This window comes from Carassius carassius, chromosome 10 (genome assembly GCF_963082965.1).
Source record: "Carassius carassius chromosome 10, fCarCar2.1, whole genome shotgun sequence".
In the NCBI taxonomy this organism is placed as follows: domain Eukaryota; kingdom Metazoa; phylum Chordata; class Actinopteri; order Cypriniformes; family Cyprinidae; genus Carassius; species Carassius carassius.
The window spans coordinates 24264500-24291974 of record NC_081764.1 but is presented as its reverse complement, the minus strand read 5'-3'; the positions used below and the strand labels follow the sequence as shown (position 1 = coordinate 24291974).

At 36.7% G+C, this 27475-nt stretch overlaps 1 protein-coding gene across 1 annotated transcript in view; it reads right to left on the bottom strand.

Annotated features, from left to right (window-relative positions):
* The window catches only part of plxnb1b (plexin b1b), a 69074-nt gene extending 46679 nt beyond the window's left edge, over window positions 1-22395 (bottom strand). Inside the window, exon 1 of the mRNA XM_059560571.1 lies at window positions 22073-22395. The gene's annotated coding sequence lies outside the window, so the exon portion shown is untranslated. The remainder of the gene's footprint in view (window positions 1-22072) is intronic.
* Window positions 22396-27475: the final 5080 nt, after the last annotated feature.

Below are 27475 nucleotides of genomic sequence, written 5' to 3'. Positions count from 1 at the left end.
AAAAAAATTTTGTGTTTAATGTATTTGTGTTGATGTTGAAATGGATTTTAAAACATATGGTATCGAAAAAAGTATCGTTAGGAACCAGTATCGAAACTGAGGTATCGAAATTGGCACCGGATCGAAAGATTTTGAACAATACCCAGCCCTACAGCTACTGTAAGTATGTTTTGTTATTAGTTTAAGCATTTGCTATTGAATGTTCAAATGGAGTTTTGTGCATTACACGCTCATGTGTGTGTGTGTGTGTGTGTGTGTGTGAATGAGTGAGAGAGAGAGATTGTGTACTGCAAACACATACGAGCTTCATCGATGTGTCTGTCACACCACTCTTCTCCTATCACACTTTAACTGATGGTAAAACTAAAGGACATTATCAACTGTCTTTACATTTATTTTGAAAGATGAAGCTCGCGATTATGGAAAGGGGTGTTACATTTCCGACAAGTGCTTGCGGTGTTCAGCCACTGGGTCAGCTGGCCAATCAGAGCAGACTGCGCTTGTCGGAAGGAGCACCTTTGTAGAAAACTACACGTTTGAGAGAGGCAGGGCATAGAGGACCTATAATGAAATACAGTATTTGAAAAATAATGTGTTTTTTGAACATTAAACCATGTCTACATATTCAGTTATACCAAATACACAAAATAATTATCTTTAAAAAAGCATCATATGACCCCTTTAAACCAAAACCTCAATTTAACATTGATGTCCCGCTGTCCATTATCCTAAAACTATCTACTTTAAAGGTATATTAGGAGATCTTGGAAAATGCTAACATTAGCCTGATAGCACTGAAAGCAAATGTCAACCCCCGCAATCACCGTCCAAAGCCACACCCCCTGAATGCATTTACGCTCACAGACCAGAATACCAGAGACAACATTACTACAATAAGCGGTTCCCAATTCCAGTCCATGTTCCGAAGTGAACCCCTGCTCAGGGAGTAAGGAGCAATGAACATGGTGTAGGGATCATATCGATCAAAACACAGTTCATTCATGTAGCTCACTTCTAACAAGTTGGTCATCTGAATCAGGTGTGTTAACTAAGCGAGACATGCGAAAAATGTGCGCAAGGACTGGAATTGGGAACCGCTGGGCTACATCATGTGTCCTTCACCAGCGAGAAATTTTAAAAGTACTACAATACCAGGAAGGAAGAGCGGGTTGTTGATGTTTGTCTGCCATTCTAGCTTTGTGTTGATGTTGATGACATATCCTGTCTGCGCCGACATGGTGCGCAGAGGTACACAGGTACCTACATTGATAGGCAAGTAGGAAAGCCATTTAAAACTCTCGGACAGAGCGTTTTGATTATACCTGTTATGACAGAGTTACTGTAGCTTAAATAAAAGCTAAAAATTTTAAATAGCTTAAATAATATAATGTCATCTGTTTTTTTATTTTATTTTATTTATTTTTTTTACATTTCACAGATGGGAAAATCTGAAATAAAGTGGAAGTGACTTCACACACACACACACACACACACACACACACACATTTATTTAACTATCCAAATGGGGTCATGTCCATTTATTTATTTTGTTGTTTTATATACAGCTAGTTATAAATACTGTAACCTAACCCACACCCTAACCATAACAGAAAACGTTTGCCATTTTTACAATCAATCAATCAATAATTTATTATCATTATTATTATTAATATTATTATATTATTATTAATGGATTCTTATTTTATCATACATTATTATTTTACAAACAAGGACATCTTGAAATGGAGGATTTGTCAGCTTTAGCTCACTTCCTGGTACAAATTTGTCCCCAAAATATAGTTAAAGGGATACTCCACCGCAAAATAAATTTTTTGTCATTAATCACTTACCCCCATGTCATTCCCCCACACACAATTTAAGATATTCTGGATGAAAACTGGGAGGCTTGTGACTGTCCCAAAGACTGCCAAGTAAATTACACTGTCAAGGTCCAGAAAAAAGGATTGTCCGTATAGTCCATCTGCCATCAGTGGATCAACCGTAACTTTATGAATCGAAGAAAATTATTTTTGTATGCGAAGAAAACAAAAATAACAACTTTACTCAACAATTCATCTCCTCTATGTCTCTCCACATCACTGTAGCCCCATTTTGGAGAATAAGAGCTGAACGCAGGCAGTGTACGCTAAAGATGAATAAAGCTTTTACAGATTTGGATTGACATGGGGGTAAGTGATTAATGATTAATTAATGAGTGATCCTTGAATAGCTAAATATTAACACAGACAAAGGCCACGCCAATGTGTGTACCTTTGAACCTGAAACACAGAACTCCTGGCTAATGATGATGTTGTTATATGAAGAAATAAACAAAACAAATTTAAGGCTTTAGAAGACTTGGAATGTAGTACACAGTTTTTAGGGACTGCTTCTTGGAGCTTTTCAGACATGGTCACCATGTCCTGTCACTGCACAGAAAAGAGAGCAGGAACATTACTCAAGGCTTCCCTTTTGTGTTTCACTGAGACAATAATATCATACAGGTTTGAAAGAAAATGTTCTAATCTCTCCACTGAGTTTTATAATGAGGTCACAATTGCCTTTACTCACTCTAAGTTACTCACTAAAACTTACTTTTATTTGTAAGTTTTAGCAATTTTTATCGGGGAACCACCTCGAAGCGCGATTGGGCTAGTTTTGGACTAGTTTTGAGAAGCAACTGGGCAGGATTTGTTGTAAAAACCTGGCAACCCTGATCCGAACGCACGTGCTGGATACTTCTAATTACAGGAGCGTCTTTACTGGTGAGATGTGCATGAAAATCGCATTCGATTTTGTGCACAGCCCTATCTCAGCCTCAGACATCATGCCTATGGACCGTGGGCTGAAGGTCTGATGCATACAGTCCACAAAAGTGGAAACACTTCAGAAGCTTCAAAGTCGTCATTGGATTGGTTAAATTATACAGGATTTACGGGAGATGTGTGTCGTGTTATTTAACTTTTCACCTGGAAACAAAGATGCCGCAGTGAGAAACCCCCTCACCGAAAGAAGGAAACCATCGTATTTACAACTGTGATGACAAGCGCTTATCAGGATCAACTTAATGCTAGATGCTCACAAACATGTGAAATATTTAAAGTTCCAGCAAGGAACCTTTAAAATACGTCTGAGAGTTTTAGACATATAAACACTCTGTTATTGGCAACATTTCCACACCCCAAAATGTGATGCTGAAACGAAACGAATTGTGATTGGTTGTTTGACATGTCGATCAAACTGCCTCATGGGCAGGCCTTGGCCAATGAAAGTGGCCATGGATTCCAGACCTTCAGCCGTCAGTCTGAAGGACTGAGTACGTGAGACTACACCACAATTAAAATGCCAAAGAGGAACAAAATGTTTGGAATCACAACTGTTTTCAAAGAGCTTAACCATTTAAAGTGGCAGGAACTAAAATGCAGTGCACCTATAATAAACAGAACATCATTGTGTATTTGTAACACAATTCAATAACTGTGATTATACTGTATACCAAGAGGTTCAGAAATTGTGATATTAAAATGTGACACAGTCACATGCCTACACTGAAGTCTGAATGGGAAACTGTGCATGTTCATTGCCACCGAGGCAATCTATTAGCAGAAAAACTGCAGACCCAGGGCTATATGGGTCAACAAGATCATTCAGGCTCGTAGCCAGAAGAGCGAGTTCCACCAGCAGCAGCCCGTACAGGAACCACAGTTGAGTGAACTCTAGTTCAAATGTACTTTGGGCTAGAGAAGACTCTTTGGGGCCATTTACACCTGGCCACTTCATGCGTTTTCTCAGATCGGATAGCTATCCGATCGTGAAAAGACCAGGTGTAAATGTCCCCTGAAACGCATTTGAGACTGATTTGAATCCGATCGCTCAAACCAAATTATTGATTTGATGGGGGAAATACAAACGCTAAAAATGCAAAGCTTGGAGAAGGACCGAAAGATCGCTATTCTGGAGACTATTCTGGAGTTGCTGACCTCGAGCAATACACCAGAATTAACGATGTGGTTATAAGCGGTCTGAGAACCAAACACCGGAGCTATGCTAGGGTGGCTGCAGTCGCTGGGCACACTGATGTCGGGATGAGTGAAGCCTCCGAGGCGGAGAAGGAGTCGCTGGAACAACAGGTGATTTGCTTTTTGGACAGCAAAGGCATCCATGTTGACAGCGGGGACATTGAGGCTTGTCATACCCTGCCGAACAAAAGCAAAAAAGCCACTCCATTGGTAATAATCCGGTTCACAAACAGAAAAAAAAAGTTAGCACTCCTCAGACAGGGAAGGAAATTAAAAGGCACCGAAGTTTACATCAACGAACACCTCACCAAGAAAAATGCTGACATCGCCAAGAAAGCACAAATACTCAGAAAACAAAACAAGATCCAGGCAACATTGGCAAGAAATTGTAAAATATTCATCAAACTACATGGGTCGACACCTGAGGCAGCGAAAGTGATTGTCATCAGGGATATCACTGAGCTGGATAAGCTTGAAGAAGGAATGAATTGAGGGCAACAGAGGCCTACATAAGGTAACGGAATACAAACTGAACTGAACTTATCAAACACAATGACCATGATAAACTCGGGCAGAAACGTATCTGTTAAAAATGAACAACTGAACTTAGAAACTTTCAAATATATAGAACATAAACTACAAGATATTGAAAATGATATTGACCCAGAAAATAATTTTTATATTGGTACCCACAGCCAGTGTGAATATTACACAGTTGAGCAGTTAAAAAAATACATTAAAATGGATGGCACAATATCAGTTATACATTTTAATAGTAGGAGCCTAATCGCAAACCTTTCAAAAATCAAACAATGCCAAAAACAAGTGGAAAATAAATTCACAGCAATAGCAATAACAGAAACTTGGCTCACAGAAGAACATCATGATTTGGTTGAGATTGAGGGATACAAACTGTTTATCATCAATAGGAAACAATCCAAAGGTGGAGGGGTTGCATTATATATTGATCAAAGATATCAATGTAAAATAGTTAATAAAATGTCTTTTGCTTTAGATACAATCATGGAATGCATCACAGTACAAATTGAAATGGAAAAATCAAAAAACATTTTAATTAGCTGCATTTATAGGAAACCGGGATCAAATATTGACACGTTTAAGGGGAAAATAACAGAAATATTTAATAATAGCAATAACAAAAAAATGGTTTTTATCTGTGGAGACTTCAATATTGATTTGCTCAACCCACATGAACACAACAAAACTACAGAGTTCCTTAATTTGATGTATAATATCGGTTTGTATCCCTCTATCACTCGACCAACCAGAATTACAATAAATAGTGCTACATTAATTGATAACATATTTACCAATGTCCTTGACTATAAAATTGAAAGTGGTTTAATAATAAATTACGCCAGTGACCATTTGCCAGTTTTTGCAAACATACATAGCTACACTAGGACCTGGAAAGACACAAAAATATACACAATGCCCCGACACAGAACCCGAGAAAATATCAATAAATTCAAAGAGGATTTAATGAAACAAGATTGGGGAAATGTGTATGTAGATAACGCGAATGAAGCTTATGATTCATTTTTGACTGTTGTAATATCATTTTATGAAAAAAACTGCCCTGTAGTAAAGAAAGAGGTAAAACTGAAATCTGATGAAAAACCGTGGATAACTAATGGAATATTAAAATGCATGTAAGAAGAAAAATGTATTATATAATGAATTTTTAAAGAAGAGGACAAAAGAAGCAGAAAATAAATACAAGATATACAAAAACAAACTAACCAGAATCATGAGAAGCAATAAAAAGAACTATTATAGTAAACTACTGGAGGACAATAGAAGTAATATAAGAAATACCTGGAAAGTGCTGAATGAAATTATCAAGAAAAAAAAAAGGCAAAATGGGACACACTAACTATTTTCTGACTAAAGATAATATAGAAGTTACGGATATGACCTTAGCTGCAAATGAATTTAATGATTTTTTTGTTGGGAGTTGGTCCAGGCTTAGCTGAGGGGTTTGCAAAGACTGGCAGTATAAATGATGTGATAAGCAAGAATGTAAATATTAATGAATCTATGTTTCTTAAGGAAACTGATTAAAATGAAATTATAGAGATAGTTAAAACATTTAATAGTAAAAAGTCAACTGGCTGGAATGGTATTGACATGTTTATGGTAAAAAGTATTATTGGTTGTGTTGTTAAACCTTTAACGCATGTATGTAATCAATCTTTGAAAACGGGTTTTTCCAGATAAAATGAAAATGGCAAAAGTGATACCAATATATAAGGCTGGTGAAAAACATACACTTTCAAACTACAGACCTGTTTCACTGCTCTCTCAATTTTCAAAAATATTAGAAAAAATACTCTCCAAAAGGCTCGATAACTTCATTTCTAAACATAATATATTGTGTGATCAGCAATATGGTTTCAGGACTAATAGGACAACCTAACATGCATTTATTCAATTTGTGGAAGAAATAACAACAGCAATAAAACAAAAAAAATATGCAGTAGGGATATTCTTGGATCTTAAGAAAGCATTTGATACAGTAGACCACAATTTCTTGATTATGAAATTACAAAAATATGGAATTAGGGCGACTGCACTTTCTTGGTTAAAAAGCTACTTATATAATCGACAACAATATGTTGAATTACAAAACCATATTCAAAGTCAAAGAAAATTACTTTTGGGGTCCCCCAGGGGTCAGTGTTGGGACCATTGTTGTTTAACTTGTATATTAATAATGTATGGGAGGTGTCAAAAACACTGAAAAGCATTTTGTTTGCTGATGATCACTGTTGGGAACGTTACTTTAAAAAAGTAATTAGTTATAGTTACTCACTACTTGTTCCAAAAAGTAACTGAGTTAGTAACTGAATTACTCTATAATAAACTCGTTACCAGGGAAAGTAACTATTTGCGTTACTGTAAAAAAATTAAAAAAAGTTGCTATATGTCAAAGATTTTTTTTTTTTTAGCAGTTTTCACAAGTCAGTTGAAATAAGTAGAACAGACAGGTGTTCGTACATAACTTTAGAGATTTATTGCACGTCAACAGACAGCAAGAGTTTTATTCTGCACTCTTTGTAAGAAAAGTGTTTTTGGCCACTAGCTTTGTAGATGATGTGTGTGACACATTACATGCACGTTCTTGCCTTTGACTACAATGAATTTAAAGTAGTGCTTATATCTCCACCTTGAAAATGCCAACTTTTCATCGGATTGCTCCTGACTCGCCATTTCTCCTGCTGCTGCGAATCTCTGTGTAGCTGTTGCGTGTGTGTGTGACTGTGTGTGTTTGGCACCGCTGGCGCGTGTGTGTAAAAACACTGGCTCTGATTGGCTACCATGAAACACATGACTCTGCCTTAGCCAATCATAATCGCTTATCTCGTTATTAACCCACCTGCTCACTCGCTGTGTGAGCCAGGGGTGCGTTCGGATTGCATATTAAATCAATGCATAGTAACGCACCGCATTTAACGTTCAGTAACGTTAACGACGTTGTAACGACGGGAAAAGTAATTAGTTAGATTACCCCGTTACTGAAAAAATAACGTCGTTACCTAACACCGTTCTTTTAAACGCCGTTATTCCAAACACTGCTGATGATACTAATTTAATCTGTTCTGGAGAAAATCTGGAACAACTCTTGGATACAGTGGAAAATTAATTACAAAAGATGAAGAGCTGGTTTGATGCAAATAAACTAACACCGAATTTAAGTAAAACTAAATTTATAATTTTTGGTAATCGTGCTACAACTGTAAACAAAAAGCTTAGGATAAAAAAAAAAAAATAAATTTTAAAAAAAAAAAGTGAAGTGACATTCAGCCAAGTATGGTGACCCATACTCAGAATTTGTGCTCTGCATTTAACCCATCTGAAGTGCACACACACAGAGCAGTGAACACACACACACACACACTGTGAGCACACACCCAGAGCAGTGGGCAGCCATTTATGCTGCTGCGCCCGGGGAGCAGTTGGGGGTTTGATGCCTTGCTCAAGGGCTCCTAAGTCATGGTATTGAAGGTGCCCTTGAGCAAGGCATCGAACCCCCAACTGCTCCCCGGGCGCCGCAGCATAAATGGCTGCCCATGGCTGCATAAATGATATTGAAATAGAAAGAGTAAAAGAACTTAAATTCTTGGGAGTAATAATTGATGAAAAATTATGTTGGAAGCCACATATACATTATATTAAGGCTAAAATATCCAAATCAATTGCTATATTATATAAAATCAATTACCTATTAAATCAGCAAACATTGTATATGTTGTATTGTTCCTTCATACTTCCTTACATTACTTACTGTTTGGAGGTATGGGGAAACACTTACAAAACCAACACTGAACCAATATTTATCCTTCAAAAGAGAGCCTTAAGAATTGTAAATAAAACCACATATAGAGCACCAACTACTCCACTGTTTATAAAATTAAAAGCACTAAAATTCAGAGATATTGTTGACTTCAAAACTGCACAAATTATGTATATAAATAGTAAATAAATAATCAGCAGCTATCGGACAGTATTCAAGGGTTGTTTCAAATGAGACAGAGTAATCATCACTTAAGAGGAACATTTGTATTTAAAAAGAAATCTACAAGAACAAATTCTAAATATCAATGCATCACAACCAAAGGAGTTATTGTATGGAACAGCTGCAGTGAAGAGATGAAATCATGTACAACAATAAGTAATTTTAAAAGACTATTTAAACTGAATATACTAAATGAATACGAAAAGGACTTGAGGTGATAGTATTGTATACAGGTTCATTGGTCTACATTTTAAGTATAGTATGGAGGTGTTATTATTTGATTTGTTATAGATAAATGGAAAAGAAAGAAGAAAAATTATGTTGGAAGCCACATATACATTATATTAAGGCTAAAATATCCAAATCAATTGCTATATTATATAAAATCAATTACCTATTAAATCAGCAAACATTGTATATGTTGTATTGTTCCTTCATACTTCCTTACATTACTTACTGTTTGGAGGTATGGGGAAACACTTACAAAACCAACACTGAACCAATATTTATCCTTCAAAAGAGAGCCTTAAGAATTGTAAATAAAACCACATATAGAGCACCAACTACTCCACTGTTTATAAAATTAAAAGCACTAAAATTCAGAGATATTGTTGACTTCAAAACTGCACAAATTATGTATATAAATAGTAAATAAATAATCAGCAGCTATCGGACAGTATTCAAGGGTTGTTTCAAATGAGAGAGAGTAATCATCACTTAAGAGGAACATTTGTATTTAAAAAGAAATCTACAAGAACAAATTCTAAATATCAATGCATCACAACCAAAGGAGTTATTGTATGGAACAGCTGCAGTGAAGAGATGAAATCATGTACAACAATAAGTAAGAAAGAAGAAAAAAATGGGAATGTGTGTGTATGCATCTGTATCTATGTATAGGTTTATGTGAACAGAAGGTAGGTAGATATAGGATGTATGTAAAGATGTATATATAAGTGAAGCATCAAATTGTTTTGTATTTAATTAAAGGATAAAAATAGAGAAATGGGGTAGGACCTGAAAAGTTTGTTATGAACTTCTTCCTACTCCTTTTGAACATGAGAATTTCTAATTTGAATTATTTACAATAATATGGAAAGATTGTGCTGAGCAGTACATGACTTAATTTGGCTGTTATTTTGATTTTATATAGGTATACATGCCTGTATGTATATACATTTTTATTTGTATTTTTATTTATTTTTATTTACATGTTCAAATAAATATTGACTGAAAAAAAATGACCACATTGAGTCTGTAGTGTTCACTGTAGCTTAGAACCAAACTAGCATTTTAAATGTTCAGGATTCACAACTGCATTTTGGAGAACCAGTGCTTTGTGAACATTCTGAACAACATAAACCAAAACAGACAATTAATATGTTGTTGTACATAACCATGTAGAGGACTGCAAATTGCTTCATTTAATTCTAGGATATCCAGCAATCATAAATGGCTAAATGACTAAACTTTTATAGGGTCAAGTGCTGACAAGTTGAGTCAAGTTGTTCACACCTCCGAGTTGGCTCAAGGCTCATGAAATGTTCAAAGAAAGCTGTGGAAAGGTGGGAGGGAAGAGGAATAGGGGAGAGGATGGGAAGAAGAAGGGGATCAAGCTCAACCCACAACACAACAAAAGCACACTCATTACAGTGATGAATGAACATTAAAATGGGAGTGGAGACAAAGACAAAGGAGCTGGGGCACTTTGCTATATCATTCAGGACAAATGCATAAACATGTGACAGGACAATACAACCGTTTGTAAACCGGACTGGATAATTTGGGTCAGAGTCACTTACAGCACCCAGAACAACCATAAAAAAAGAACAGGGACAATTTCAGAGAGATTTATGAATATACAGTACAGACCAAAAGTTTGGACACACCTCATTCAAAGAGTTTTCTTTATTTTCATGACTATGAAAATTGTAGATTCACACTGAAGGCATCCAGGGCTATTTGACCAAGAAGGAGAGTGATGGGGTGCTGCGCCAGATGATCTGGCCTCCACAGTCACCGGACCTGAACCCAATCGAGATGGTTTTGGGGTGAGCTGGACCGCAGACTGAAGGCAAAAGGGCCAACAAGTGCTAAGCATCTCTCGGGGAACTCCTTCAATACTGTTGGAAGACCATTTCAGGTGACTACCTCTTGAAGCTCATCAAGAGAATGCCAAGAGTGTGCAAAGCAGTAATCAAAGCAAAAGGTGGCTACCTTGAAGAACCTAGAACAGGGATCAGCAACCTTTTCGGCATGACGTGCCATTTTTTATTTTTATGGTTAACCACTGTGCCAACACAGCCCCCCCCCCCCCCACACACACACCCCGATATAATTCTGTATTTAAACGGTACATACACAATTTTTTATTATACGATAAAAAAAAAACGTTTTTTTAACGTTTAATCAACGTTAATGCACTGCTTTAATTGATGAACGTGCACACACAGACACAGACACACACAACACACACCACTCGCACACAGAGATCTGAGATCGTGCTGTGCAAAAAGTAGCATTCAGAGTGTTGTCACGCTACTTTTATTAATCGATACTGAATCGCTACATTATATTTCTCAACAACAAAGGGGCAAAATCGCTTCATTGTCTGCAGAGAGAGACAATTTACCCCCCCCCCCCCACTTTCTTTCTCTCAAAATGGCCATATTTCAGAAAATTTTTCATCACTGGATATAGCTTTAGGTCATTTAACATTTCTATGGTAAAACGTATTATTAAAAGTTGGCTAATGTTAATTGATTTGCAGCTTCATCTTACCTTACTCTCTTTAACGTTAAACTGACGCTTCGCGCTCTGCTTCTGTGAACAGTAAACCCCGCCTACTTTGATCTGATTGGCCATCTCAGTCATTTTGACATTGACGAGTGCTGTTAGACCGAGGCTTTGATCTGAAGCACCTAGTATGTGCAGTGTTTGCACGTGCATCCATGCAAGTTAATTCTCACACTTTAATAGTATTTGTAGCTCCTAACAGGCTGTGTGACTATGAGAAGTTATTACATCAAACTGTACGTCATTATACAGTTTTCCTTATTGCTTGCGTGCCAGCGATTATCCCTCTGCGTGCCACTGTTGGCACGCGTGCCGTAGGTTGCCAACCCCTGACCTAGAATATGACATATTTTCAGTTGTTTCACACTTTTTTGTTATGTATATAATTCCATATATAATTCCACATGTGTTAATTCATAGTTTTTATGCCTTCAGTGTGAATCTACAATTTTCATAGTCATGAAAATAAAGAAAACTCTTTGAATGAGAAGGTGTGTCCAAACTTTTGGTCTGTACTGTATGTCTTTGGTGCCAATCTTTAAAGATTAAATCCCAAATGCCTTCCTTAAGAAACATATAGCCAACAACTATTATAAACACTCCCAATTATTAATAAAATCTATTTTAACATTCAAGTACTTACTAATCTGTAATCAGGAGGAATAATTTTCTAAAGTCCCCCTTTCACAATATTTTCATCACTTTTAACAGCATTACTGATCAAAACATGTATTGGCTTAATACATCTTCTGTACATTCGTATTTGAATTTTCATTTTTCATCTTTATATTGTTTCTATCTGAATTAGCCATTGCATTCATGATCAAGTACAGTACTGCTGTTATTTCCATAAATGCAGTTCAACTGAAAAAATGCAATGGAATGAGCGTGAATAAATGGTGTTGGTTCATGTTTTAAGCACTAGACTACATCCAGAGAAAGCTTAAAAATATAGCTAGGAAAGCTTTACTTGAATTTTTATAGTTGATTTCACTTTCTTTGTTGATTTCATTTCTTTTTAAATAATTATATTCCCTTATTGCCTAATTTACCAGTATGTATTAAACACAGTTAAAACTTCACATAACTTAACACACACATAACTTCCTCAATTACCGATGCATGGGGCTCCATAACTAAAAGATTCAAAGCTTTACAATTTTAGGAATTTGCTGCTATAACGGTATGTATGCAGGATTCTTTTACATTGTTTGGGTTGGTTATGCTGTCCATGTCCACACAGGCTTGGGCTCTGATTATTGCTGCATGCAGCTGTATTTCACTTTATTGTGCTCAATTGTTGCACACCCTGTTTACCCATGGCACACCCAAAGCCTTGTCCCTGGCTATGCTCCTGCTTTTATGAGTTTTTTTTTTAAGAGCTTGACAATCCCGGTTTACTGTATGCTTTCAGTATTTTAAAAAGAGCAGTGGGAACTTTTAAAAAAAGTTAAACTTTTGTGTTTGCAAATAAAAACCCATAGAAGTTCAGAATGAATAAAGGGTGAGCGAATGATGAAAAAATTCACATTTTAAGTGAACTATCCTTTTAGGAAAGCTTATCTTTTCTAATCTCTTCATAAGAATTTAATGAGATCATAATGCCAAAGGAAAGGGCGTATATAGGTAAAGTGGGACAACTCTGGTAAAGCTTAGTCATTATTCTTCCATTACTAAAATTCATCTTTAAAAGGACAGTTCACCTGAATTGCTGGTCCCCACTGACTTCCATAGTATGGAAAAAAAAAAACCTATGCAAGTCAATGGGGACCAACAACTGAAGTCAATTATCCTTTTAAGTAAAATATTGTTTGACATTGATATAACCATTTGTATCATATTTTTTAAAAGCAGAAATAATGGCAACGCACTTCAATGCGTCTCTATAACTCATTTGTAAGTCGCTTTGGATAAAAGCGTCTGCTAAATGATTAAATGTAAATGTAAATGTAATAACGCTTATCCATTTCTCAGTATATTTTTTCTCTATGCAATTCAGCAGCAGCAGAGAAGTGCTTTTCTGTCCTTTGTTTATGCCACCAGTATTGTAGCGGGGCATGTTTGATGAATGATCAAAAACTATAGATAATGTGCTCTGAACAAATGAGACAAAAGTTCAACTGTTTATTTATAAACCTAAAAATAGTCATTGGCTAACAGGAGATCCAAACAGTAATGCAGTAATGGAAGCATTATGGTTTGAGGCCAGACTAGCCCTGAGGAAATTACAGACTCAACCAAGCATTCCACAGTGTACCAAAGTATTTAAGAATATAAGGCCATCTAAGAGGATCTTGTACAAACACTCAAACAAGTCCACAAAAGAATGTCTAAAGCAACAAGAAATGGTCATTTCATAATCCTTCAAAAGCAAGGCCCACTTTTGAAACAAAAAATTCTATCGGCCATCATTTAGGCCTGCATAGTCTGCAGGCTTGTGTTATATGCAACAAATGTATCCTTATGTAACAGCTACGAAAGAGACAGAGAGAGAGTAAATGTGTGTGTGTGTGAGAAGGTGGGTGGGGGTTTGTTCCCACTAATTCAGCACTGGGAGAAAAAGAAAAGAGGGGTAGTTCCCAGGACAACCAGAGACCCACCAGAGCTTTCCAACAAGAGGCAAATGATTGCCGAGGAAATCCACTAACTGTACGGAGTTCTTCACACATTTTCCTGAACGCATGCTTGCTTACACAATCAGTGTACATGAACTCTTTTCTACTCTGAATAAACATTAAATATAGAATGCATTTTTTGTCGGTTTTGCCTCCACAGCATCAAAGATCTACATATATTCCATATATAAAAGGCATTTCATATCTGCAATGACAAAGAGCCAACAAAACTCTTGCACTTTTAACAGATCAAGAATGCTATTACTTGCAGCACTGCATCAGAGAATAAAAAAGGAGAGAGATCTTTATTAAAGCTCTAAAGGGCAAGAAGGTCTGGTCCAACATTCATGTTCTCTTCACCATGGCAACTCCTTTTCCCAGGATAGAGACAATCTCAAGGGTAGGAGTGTTTATGAGTGTCCCAGGAAGAGTTTTGAGGAGTTCTGTGTGACTGCATCAGTGGGACTGAAATTACCTATTGGTTTAGATTTAGGTTCATCTTTCTGAATTACTGCTATTAAAAGTGAAGTTAGTATCTGAATTTAGAAATGTACGAAATTACAGATGATTTTTTTTTGTCCTGATATATTCATGTTAGTAAACCCAGACAACGCATAGAAGTTTAAAATGTAAAAGAAAAACATTAATAAAACAACAGGTTTTTTTTAACCATTGTCTTCTGGCAATACTACATTTTCTACATTTATCTGCTAACTGTCAAGTAACAAGGAACGCGTTACACGTTAAATAAAATGCATGTCGATTAATATCTATATACAATAACAAGGTTTTTTATTAAAATACTAATGCACATGTTACTAACTCCAGCATGTCCAAGCACTCATTCATATATTCAACAGTCACTCACTCACTCACCCCCTCCCCTATACCCTTCCATCTGCAACTCTCCTCCTTTCTCCAATTCCCCCTCTTTTCACTGACCTTTTAAATCTCCACTCCAACAAAAGAGACAAAGGGGACTGGACGGCTTTCTCTCTTTCCCCCCTGCTGAAGGGGAACAAACACACATACACAAGACTACAGTCCTTCATTCCACAGAGACACAGGCCCAAAGTAGATGCACTGATTTGCACCAGTATATCACTGTATATCTCTCAATTTCTTCATCACTATTTGCCATCTCTGTTATTAGTAATCATTCGTTTCTCACCATTTAGAAGCCCTAGGAAAGATCCCTAACGGCATTAGCTGTATTAAATAAAAAATAAAAAAAATACTTTTAATAAAGTAAGAAAACTTCAACATCTTTAATTAAAACACTTAAAACCCAACTCTAAGTCTATATTAAATTACATTATTATGATAATTTTGTAATCATTCATTATCATATATATATATATATATATATATATGCTGTCTCACTATATGAAGAAACTCCACTAGAAATTAATCTCCAGAGCTGCTGAAAGTTGACTTCACAAACATTTCACCATTTAATTTGCTAAAAACTAGCTATCATTATACATAAATAAAAATCCTAATAAATTGTGTTTTATAAATTCAATCAATTAGAACTGCTTCTGTATTATTAAAATTCAATTAAACCATTAAAAGGGAATCCAGAAACTTTTTAACAGAAACCACTGTATTTGGGAAATATAAAACATTAAAAACAAAATGTAGGGACTTTAAAACATGATTTTTGTTCAATTTTAAATAAACTATTAATGAAATTAATGTTTCATAATTTCAATCAATTAGGCATGCTGTTTGGCTACTACAATTTCAATTTAACTATTAAAACAGAATTCAAAAAAGTTCAAATGGAATCCAGAAAAGCCCTTCAAGACCCCATCCTGTGCACCACATTGTTCTAAGTAGGGCTGTAGCTATCGAATATTTTAGTAATCAAGTATTCTACCAAAAATTCCATCGATTAATCGAGTAATCGGATAAAATGTGTTTTTGCTCAATTAAAGTGCAATATTAATTATGCAAGAGAAAATAAGACTCCTGGGTCTCTTAAAATGAACAACTAAGTTTCCTTTTTAGAAAAAAATATTTTCATTTTTAAATGCATAGAATGCAACGCATACATAAAAAATAAACATTTAATTATTACCCGTTGTTTCTCTGTCTGTACTTGTACTGTGAACAATGACAATAAAGTTGACAGATAATTAAGTGCATTTAAGTGCCATTCAGATGGGGTTTTAAATAACGCATTTTCTGAGATGCACATTAAATATTAAACACATAAAACATTAATTTAATTTATCTTTTAATTATTGAAAATTAAGCAAACGTAACTTTTTGGTAAACAAAGGGATTTACTATTAAAAATAATACATGGAAGAAATGTTGTGTGATTAAACCTTAAAAAAAAATAATGTTTGAATTTTTTATTTTTTTTAGTAGTAGGCTATGTAAATTCTGCTGAACAATAGTAATACATATCTGGCAAATAATTGTCTTTAAACTAAATTGTCTTTTATTTTGACGGGTTGGCGTACCTTTACAGTTCTGTGTATGTGATGTGACGCTAGTTTTACTTAAATCAAACGGTCAAATGCTCATGAAGTGACTGTCAGAGCAGTTCTGGAGATGTTGTTCATGTGTTCACGTCCTTATTTAGTGAGACAGCAGACGCTGAAATCACCGCGAGTGTCACGCGCGCTTCAGTGTGTGTGATAAAGGAAGTCGCACTTCTGCTCCATTCATTAACATGTTTATGATGTTAATGTAAGTGCAATGACCAATTTTTGATTAATTCATCCAAAATTTGGCAAATTCCGTGCCATTCCGCGTTAAACTGTAAATTCCGTTTTATGACTGGATTCCGCGATTCCCTCCGGGTTTTCTGCATCGCAGAAATCATAGGGCCCTAGTTGTGGTATGCCAGCTCTATCTTGCACTGGACACACGCCACGACGTTCTCTTTACATTTTGCCAGCGCCCTCAAATCAAAACACTGCTGACTCCTTGCAGTATACTATTTCGGACGCAGCGCTTGTGTCTCCTTCCGCTTTGTGGGTTACGTAAACGCGTTGTCACATGAAAAAAAATCATTGCGAAAGCATCTGACGTGAGATTTAAAATAAATTAAAAGAGGCTTCGAGGCAGAGGAATTTGCCTCTATCATTTTTTGTAATCGAGTTACTCGAGGAATCGTTTCAGCCCTAGTTCTAAGGCTCCAAATGTAACCCATGACACTGTATATGGGGAATGTCAATAATGTGCAGCACAGTATGAGTAACATTACCCTGCTGAAAAAAAACCCAACTAAACAGAAATTCTTAGTTTCCAGCAATCCATTTCAAAACTAGAATCTTTTCTAGAACCTTTTTGTTTTTGGCATTATTCCAATAGGAATTGCTGTTGTTCTATTAGTTGCCATCTACCAGATTATATCACACCAATAGAATCCATCAAATAGACACCATTATAGATTAGCCAGGCGCGAGTCAATGCAAGTTGCATACGTGCGTCAAGCCTCATCCATACTGCCAGATGTGCTCTTGGAGATTTGCGGTGCAAAGCCAAGCACAAATATAACCAAGCATTACGAAACAGGCTGCGTGAGTGTGAAACAGGCAAGTGTGAATGGCTCGTCCGATTAGCAAATCGCAACGTCTCAAATCACGATTGCAATTCGATTTCGATTAATCACACAGCCCTAGGTCCAGCCATATCTCATCAGGCCTAAAAAAAAAATTTGTTTGGTTCCGGTTTCCGACCGACCCTGTCAATTTATGTGCGACCCAAATTTATTTTATGAGACTGGGGAAGAACGGTCTTTCACACATCGTTAATTAAATTACAGTTTCCTTTAAATGCTGTTTTACACTTAAGTAATCCGTTAAAAACCATTAAGTATTGCATCAAAACCCTTTAACTGTCAATTCCTAAAGTGAGCTATAACTTAAGGTTTGGAAATCGTAACATTAAGAGAAACACGGGGGGAGGGGGGAGTAAACAATATATCGCGGAACAGAGAGGGCACTGACAACATGCTGACAGACAGGACATTAACATTACCAGCTTACTTTTAATATGAAACAAAGTCTCATTTGGTTATTTCACCTTTCAAATGTGGTCATTTTTTAAAGAAATGTAAACAATAAATACCGTTTTGTGGCTCTTGAATGTGTCGAACAGATCGCTGTAAGTTAGATCATCAGTTAAAACTAACTGATCGTCTCTTGCTTCTAGTTAATTTATAGCATCAAAATCAAATAAACCACATAAATGAACATAACAAAGAATGTTGTTTGACTACAAAAAAATGTCTGTACACTCCGTTTTTCAAGTTCAAATCCTCCATGTTAATCTACTATGAGATCGCCTGTCAAACTCCCGCGAAGGCTTTTTGTGTGTGTGTGTGCGTTTTGCGTGTCTATGGCAACAACAGACTTTAAACGGGAATACAGAATCACTGTCGTAAAAGTACCGGTACACATATTTAAAATCAGCGCGTGTGTGTGTGTGTGTGTGTGTAAAACTGCCACTGGAGAAAAAAAAAATAAATTAAAAAAATAATAAATCCCTACCGACCAATGACCTCAACTGACAACCAACCGGAACCAAACTTTTTTTTTGTTTAGGCCTCACCATAAAATTGTCTAATTAAGGCTACATTTATACGACAATGATGTAGTCAAAAACTGAAAACTATGCACGTGCATGACGTTTACACGGAAACGATAACAGTGGCATTTTCAAAACCTTGCACTTTGAAACACATTTTTAAAAAATATGTGTTTTCAGTCCCCAAAAAGCTGTTGTCTTGTAAACGAATAGGCAAAACGCATAAAAGGTTTCCAGATTTTGGCTGAGAACATTGTCGTGTAAACGGCCCTTAAAAGTCCTGTATAAACTTTAAACTAGGCTTTGTTAAATTCGAGTTTAACTTTATGCTGTGTACACACCAAAAGACAATCAGGCTGATTTTGGGCCGATTTCCCCCCTTCCGACAATCCTAGCTATGTCCCGATTATCTTGATGGTTCTATATATTATTTTATCAGATTTTCCCTTGGTGTGAGGTATGTTAAGAGTGTCCGAACTTGATCGGAAGAATGTCAGAGCCGCTCCGATCGTTAATCGTAAATATTCTACATGTTTAATATTTACGATCAGAAATCCTGATGTGTGGGGGGAACCCTGAGGACAAACACGCACACGCTCTGGAGATTATCACGTGAAATGAAACAATATCCAATCTGAAAGCGAGATGATGGAAGATGAAAGCAGTCATGGTGCAGCACAAAGTGAAATTGATGTGGACAGCAGATATGGAGTATCAGCTTATTGATTTGTGGCAACAGCACAAATGTTTATACAACGTGTCGTGAAGAAAATCCTTTCAAACACTATCATTGCAATTTCTTCCTGCATATCTTCTGCCATGCTTTTTCTGAAGTCTCGCGAGATTTTGTGAGATTTCCTGTGTTTACAGTCGAGACTCTGGTTGAAAATCTGCTCATGTGTGGTGTGCTGTCTTTGTCACATCATGGCACACCACACACTATAGGAGCAAAATGGTTAAATCTAGGATTTTTTATCCTCATGTTTGTGGTCTATCACATTTTGAAAATATTTTGGTGTGTACCCAGCATTAATGTTTTTAGCAAATGAGAGTCACTGCAATTCATTCAAAAACAGTAGGCAATTATTGAACATAAAGGTCTGGAGTTTACTGTCTGGAGATTTTGAATGGTATGGTCCGCGATATCAGGTGTCTGTTAGATGAGAGCACTGCAGAAGCAGACTGAATGAAACTCAACATTCACAAACACAGTAGCTAGAATTTAAAACCCTGATGAAAAGGCTCAGCTAACTGTTGAAAAGATGCAATATACTCTGTGTTGCGCGCACACAATATCTCTTCTCTTTGTGCTCTAAACTTTTCATTATGGTGCGAGGGTTCACCTACGGCTCAAGAAAGAGGTTTTGCAGTAAAGCACACCATCATCTGTAAAGCACCCAGAATGTGCATAAAATGTGCCACTCTGCATTGGAGCCTTTCACACAGTTTTTGCAATGAAAGATAACTAAAGCTAAACTGGGTCACTTCTCTGTTTGAAAATAGCAATTTAAATAACAACTGTTGGGATGGATTTCCTAGGAAACTGCATACTATCATCATCTGTCTGTCTATTTTTAAAATAAGATCATATCATTTCTTTTTAATTCTTTATTTAAATGGAATTGTAAATTCAACCCCCCAAAAGAGTATGCTATTATTTTCTGATGAAATTAAGAATAGCAAAGGCAAAGCTCGTAATTCCCAAAAAGTTCCCCCACAAGCACCTTGCTTCAACCAGGAGAGAGCCTAAAGTTATATAATGTAGCTTTAATATTTAGCCTAGAATTGTTTTATTGGATGTATAATATCTGTTGTCCTAGTAAATAACACATTGTTTATACATTGCATATATTTATGTAGTAATAACATTTGTATTAAAAAGGACTATTTTACAATATAATAAATTGTTACATTAAATATCATTTATGTAATATTTTATGTTTTCTCTTCATTTATAATGTAGCAGTGTGTAGTTAGCAAATATTCTGATATGAAAAAAAAAAACCCACTATGGATCATTATTGTCAGATACTGTAATTTTTTTACCGAAAGATTGGGTTATGACATTTTAGTTAAACATTATGTGGTCAGAATAAAAAGTACAAAATCCATACATTGATGAATCATTCCCGATAAGATCAATAACAAGACTTTACAAATTTGATAGAGTGAATCTTAATTGCATGCCAGATTTAGTTTAAATTGTCTTTAATACTATGATATAAAGTTAATCACCCTTTTTGTTTGGTCTATATCGAACACCCACCCCAAAACCACAAATAATTCACCAATGCAAAAACGGAAATTCTGTCACTTACACACCCTCATGTTGTTCCAAAACCAAAAGAGTTTCTCTTCTGGGGAACAAACTAAGATTATATTTTAAGAATATTGTTCTTTGAGGTGTTCTTATAATTACAGTGAAAGGGGGCTCATGTCATATATTCCAAGTCTTCCTATAGCTTGGTGTTACATTAAATTTCAGTCATTATTCACTATTCGCAGATTTTTCAAAGAACTGGTTATCCCTGGCAACCACCTGTTGAAGCGTGATTGCAATAATCAAAAAAAAATTAATAAAGTTTGGAGTCTGTTTACACCTGTATTTAACACTATCTACTTGTGAACAGATGAGCTGAGATGAATGTTAATGCCAAATTTAAAGAGGATGCATAAGACCTCTGTGGTTAGAAGAAGTGTTATCCTCAAGCTTTTTTATTATTGTTTTGTTTTTTGTTTTTTTCAGATTGTCAAAACAGATATGATGCTTTAGCACCACCGAAAAGACTACTATGTGTAGCAGCAAATATGTCCAGACACTAGATACAAAAATAATTCTTTATTGTCCTGATAAATTAATTCATTCTTTTAAAAGATCATGTTGTGTCATAAGACAAAATTTCTTCCCTGGTGTGAGTAGGTGCATAGGAATGCACCGTTTTGATTTTTTTTTTTAATACATAACCTTAATTAATTTGTGGTAAATATGCCTCATACTAAATGCTAATGCAAAAATTTTTTTTACAATAAATACATTTAAATCAACGTTAGATAATGCATATTTTCATCATATCAAATAACTTCTTCATTTACATACAATAGTACATATCTTTGTATTACACTTCTAAACAAAATTGCATCTTCAAAAACAAATGTATTTAGCAATAAGGTAAATTAAATTGTATCCCAAACAATCATTTGCTTGTATTCTGCATTCTAACCTATAGTAAATTCATGGACTGCCTTAAATCCATTTCGAGAACAGGACACCAAACAAAACTTTTAATCTACGATTCGTATAATCAAAAGGTAAATCATCTACGACTTAAAGTCCTTGAAGAGTCTCATGGGTTTTGAGTCACATTAGACCATAGCCACTTTGTTTAAATCCCCTGGTCAGTTTCACAACCGGAACTCTAAAACAAATTACCTTAACTTCAACATGAATATAACTAACGTTACACGGTTTACGAATTTCTACACTAACGTTACTCTCTACTGTAAAACATGTACATAAGCATGACTACAAGTGCACACATGTGTAATTCACTTACCTTGTCTCCGCGTTACTCTGCTTTTGTGTTTGGGAAAAGTTTATCCAACTTGGAAGATTTATGAACAACGCAAATTCGCACGCTGGCCACAGAGTCCACTGTGTGATTTACTCGGTGTAAGGTACACAACAAATAATTATTAAAAAAATAAAATAAAACAACATTGATAATTATGACATTCCGATTATTTTTGTTTACATAGGGTAGTCGCTTAATTTGTAGTTAAAACTGGTGTCCATTTAAAAATAAGTACTTTGCAATTTTCTGGCCCTTTCACAGTCAGCATATCGCGCTACAACAGCTTTTCAAAGTGACGAGGTTTCGTATAAAGAAAAGATTCATTAGAAGGGAAACTAACGAAAAGCATCGGTTCCATGAAAGGCGACCCGGAAGTAGTTCTAATTGGTCAAAAAACGTTGAGGACGCCATACGTTTTTCATTTTAAACTCCAATGTTCGAAGAGTGTTTAATTTATTTATTTTTTTTGCAGTTTTGGTGGTGTTTTTTTGGGTCAAGTCTAACCCTAGTGCTCACAGTTTTGACAGCATTTTTCACTATGTCTATTCATGTAGTTGCTTTTCAAATAATAATAATTTAAAAAAAAAAAATAATAATAATAATAAAAAAGATCAATCCTGGATAGAACTCTGATCTCTTTACCTGCTTCTGTGCGTTTTTGGAATAATACATTCAGTGACTTAGAATGGAGTTCTTCTTCAAAAAATATTCTGCAACAAAGTTGTAAAAGGGTAACAAAATCATTTTAAAATAATGTGTCGTTGATAATTGATAGCCAGAACACTACAAGCTTGCGTAATGTACAGTATTTTAGCCGACTCCACATTTGGGCATCAAATTTTGTATTAAATGTGATCACATTGCATCTTTATGGCTATCTGCCTATACAGACTTATAAAGCAAACTTCTTACACATGCCAGGTTAATTAGAGATGTGAAGTAAAGTGATAGTTACATGAAGCCAATTATGGTGTCCCATACTCAGAATTTGTGCTCTGCATTAAACCCATCCAAGTGCAAACGCACAACAGTAAGTAGTGAACACATACACCGTGAACACACATCTGGAGCAGTGGGCAGATGTGCTGCGGCACCCAGGGAGCATTTGAGGGTTCGTTCACAGTGCCTTGCTCAAGGGTCTCACCTCAGATGTAGTATTGAAGGTGGAAGAGAGCACTGGTTATTCATTCCCCCCACCTAATTTCTGCCAGTACCAAGACTCGAACCTGCAACCTTTGAGTTACAACTCTCAAACATTAGGCCAAGACTGCCCCAAATTAATTAAAATCAGGAATTTGCCTTTGATCACTTTTTGATCCGTTCGATCTGTATTCAGCTCCATACACATCTGCCTGCAACTGTCAAGTAATTAAAAAAACTTTGTTCAAGGGCAGACCTGCACACTTGCAGTCCTTACAGTCGTCGCCACTTGATGTAGATGCAGGAGTGACACAATAGTTCAGGATCAACATTCATTTGAGGAAGATGAAGGAATCACAGAGAATAACAAGTCACATAGCTATCACAGCAGAAAGTCCATGATTGATTTCAACTTAATACAGACACAGCGGAACACAGACACACTGAATGCCTGTGACACTTGTCATATTTCCTCTGGCTCTACTATATAAGTGGGTGTGAAGACCACAAGTGTGTGTAGATTTTATTATGTCCTTATGTAACAGACAACAAAATTTAGTAATGCTTCTATTTAAGAGATTAAACAAAGCAGTTGAACTTTTTTTTAAATACACTTATCTCTGCAACAGTAAAATCTGCAGCACTTTACATTTTACTACCAGTGCCTAATTAATTGACCTTACACTTGAAAGTTTGCACTGGAAAATGCATATAGGATCAAACGTTTTAAAAACGTAATGATAAAAACACATCTAAAAAAATAATAATACAAATAAATAACTTTAATAAACTTCCAATGGGGCTTTGTGATGTAAGTGGATTTTTTTTAAAACAAATAATTGCAAGAAGTGTAATGAAAAGAGAAAGGGAGAGCAACTATTAACATTAAGAAATCTTTTAAATCCATGGTAAGCACATTTAAAGTAAATGAACTGGGCATCTCTTTCCTGAACAATAATCATTTGTTCAGGTCGGCATGCAAATCACAGAGGAATTATATGTAACAATGATTGATGACAATATAGTTCCACTTGCAATTGTTATGGCCTTCCCTCGTCAGCTTCTTCTTTTCGTTTGTTTTGCTGTAAATTAATCAACAATGCTAAACTGCCCATGATGTAGGCTAAACCACCGGGAGACGGCTGTTGTATGATTCTCATTCATTCTCACATTCATTCAATTTTTTATTAGTATCGCAATACTACAATTACAAAAAAATAATGGCAGCAGTAACACAATAAATAATATATTATAGTGTTACCAACAATTCACCATAATTGCACCCTAACTGTGGAGATAACCATATAGATTTACAAGACTGTTCCAGTCGTTGGACCACTAGTCATCGTTTACTTCGCATGAGTGCCTACTACTGGCGGAACCCATGCAATGATGTTAAAAGAAGAATCTTGGATTTTCACTCGTGTTCCTGGAGATCCACCTTTCTGCAAAGTGTAGCTCCAACCCTAATCAAACACACCTGAATCAGCTAAGAGCTTCAGGAGCACTTGATTTTTACAGATCAGAGGGAGAAAGGGAGACATTTATACAGCATTCAGAAAGTAGTCTGAATCTCCGTCCACATGAAAACGCAAACGCAGGCTATGATTCACTGTCACGAGCATGCCAAGCCAACAGGTGGCGATATAATCTCCACCGTGAAGCCACGTTGGCCAATCAGAAGCCTGGAAAAGTTTCCAGTAGGCGGAGATAACATGAAAACTTTCTGCAAGAAACTCAGCTTGCAAACAGGATTTATTTATTTATTTATTTTATTTTGTTGTTGTTGTTTTTGTTACAGTAGCATATAAATTGACATCCCACTAAGTTCAAACCTCAGTCCAGAAGATGGCAGTAATGCCCCTCGTTTGCAAACTGCCAATAAAAACCACAGAAGAAGAAGTTTTTTTCTTTTACTGTCTATGATATTAACAGACAGGTGTGTTAATCAGAGGTTTGAGACTGAACTCTGCAAGAAGGCAGAGCTCCAGGAACAGGATTGTGTACCCATACTCTTGGAACCTACTATGGGGCTGTTGTATTATATATATATATATATATATATATATCTTTTCCCCCTTTTGAATTAGTTTTATGTACCGTTGACCATCTGAATGAAGAGGAACACATTTTTTTATTATTATTATGGAAGCAATTCCATGGGAGAAAAAGCTTAGGAAATCATGTTGTAAAATGCATCCAAAATCCCTTCAACCAACTTTAGCTTATAAGATCCTCCTATAAGTATTGACATGTAGCATGCAATTTGCACTTAATCATTTGCATCATTAATTTCACTGCTGTTTATATATGCTCTATATAATCGTGTATGTGACAAATAAAAACCATAAATCGTTTGAGATGTAGGGTTAAAAGTGTTTGATTAAGCTTTAAAGTGGTTATTTGTAACATTTTGTGTATTTGTAATTTTGACAGTATTGTACTGAATTCATATTGTTGTTGTTTTTCTTACAGTTTACGCAACCACATTGATTAGATATGATATTTGAATTGTATCAGAAAAACACGTCTGAGAGAGCCCTAGTAGGTCTCGAGGAAGAGGTAAGCAGTCTTCGGTCCATGTTAACAGAAGGTGGCTGTAATGCGCTATGTTAGTTTGCGATCCGCTGTTTAACGAACCAAGAAGAAGAAAGAAGAGGTAACATCTCGGTTACGTATGTAACCACGGTTCCCTGAATAGGGAACGAGATGCTGCGGTGATGTCACCGTACGGGAACACCTCTTGGTGTGACGAATGTCTGAAGCCCTATACCATCCCGCCAATCCTATTTGGCCAAATAGCGCTTGGCACCACCCCACGCATGCGTACGCATCGTATACCTGAGTCCCGCACGCTATTTCACTCAGATTTCATGAACTGAAGAAGAACGCTATCAAGGTATGGAACGGCCGGGACCGCAGAATCTCGTTCCCTATTCAGGGAACTGTGGTTACATACGTAACCGAGATGTTCCCTTTCATAGGTCACTTTGATGCTGCGGTGACGTCACCGTATGGGAACCCTATACCATAACGCCTGACGTACCTGATAGCTGGGTAAGCATCTGCTCAAGCGGAGAGAACCCGGGAGCCAGGAGCCGTCCTCACATCCAGACTGTAAAACTTGATGAAAGTGCTCGGAGAGGACCATCCTGCCGCAGCACAGATATCATCCATAGAAGATCCACTGAGAAAAGGCTGTGAAGAAGCCACTGCTCTTGTGGAATGAGCTCTAACTCCTAAGGGCAAAGCGAGTCCGCGCGCCTCATAGGCTAAAGATATTGCCTCCACCAACCAATGGGACATGCGTTGCTTTGTGACAGCATGGCCTCTATTCTTGTGTCCGAAACAGACAAACAGCTGGTCAGACTCACGCCATGGGACTCTTCGATCAACATAAGTCTTCAACGCTCTGACAGGGCAAAGACTCAGATCTCCTGACCCCGCCTCTGCAGGGGGTAAAGCCTCCAAGACCACTTGTTGAAAGTGAAAAGGGTTCGAAGCGACCTTAGGGACATAATTAGGCCTCGGTCGCAGCAATACTATATAGTTATAGTATAGTTTCAAGGGGCTCAAACGGATGCCCTGATAAACCTTGCAACACAATGGATAAATCCCATGAAGGAACTCGCACAGGGCGGAAAGGCCTCAGCCATCGCGCACCCTGTATAAAACGAGAGACCAGCGGATGACGGCCCACTGAAGCACCATCTATATATACGTGGTTAGCTGAAATGGCTGCCATGTAAACTTTCAGAGTGGCTGGCGTTACTCCATCAGAGAAACGGTCTTGATGGAACTCCAGTACTGAAGTCACTGGGCAGTAAACTGGATCCATATTACGAATTCCACACCAGGCCGTAAACAGTTTCCACTTGAAAGCATATAAGCATCTCGTAGAAGCTGCCCTAGAATTCATTATAGTCTCGGTGGTCTCAACAGAAAGACCGGGACATATTAACTCACTCCGCTCAGAGGCCACGCCCACAGCTTCCATAGATCTGGCCTTGGGTGCCAAATCATTCCCTGTGCTTGCGATAGTAAGTCCTGTCTGAGGGGAATCTCCCATGGAAAGCCCGCTAACAGACTGACCAGGTCCACAAACCACGGCTGTGTGGGCCACCACGGAGCCACCAACAGCAGCTGCTCCACTCTGTCCAGCCGTAACACCGCTGGAATTAGACGAATCGAGGGAAAAGCATACAAGCTGGTTCTGGGCCAATTGTGAGCTAACGCATCCAAGCC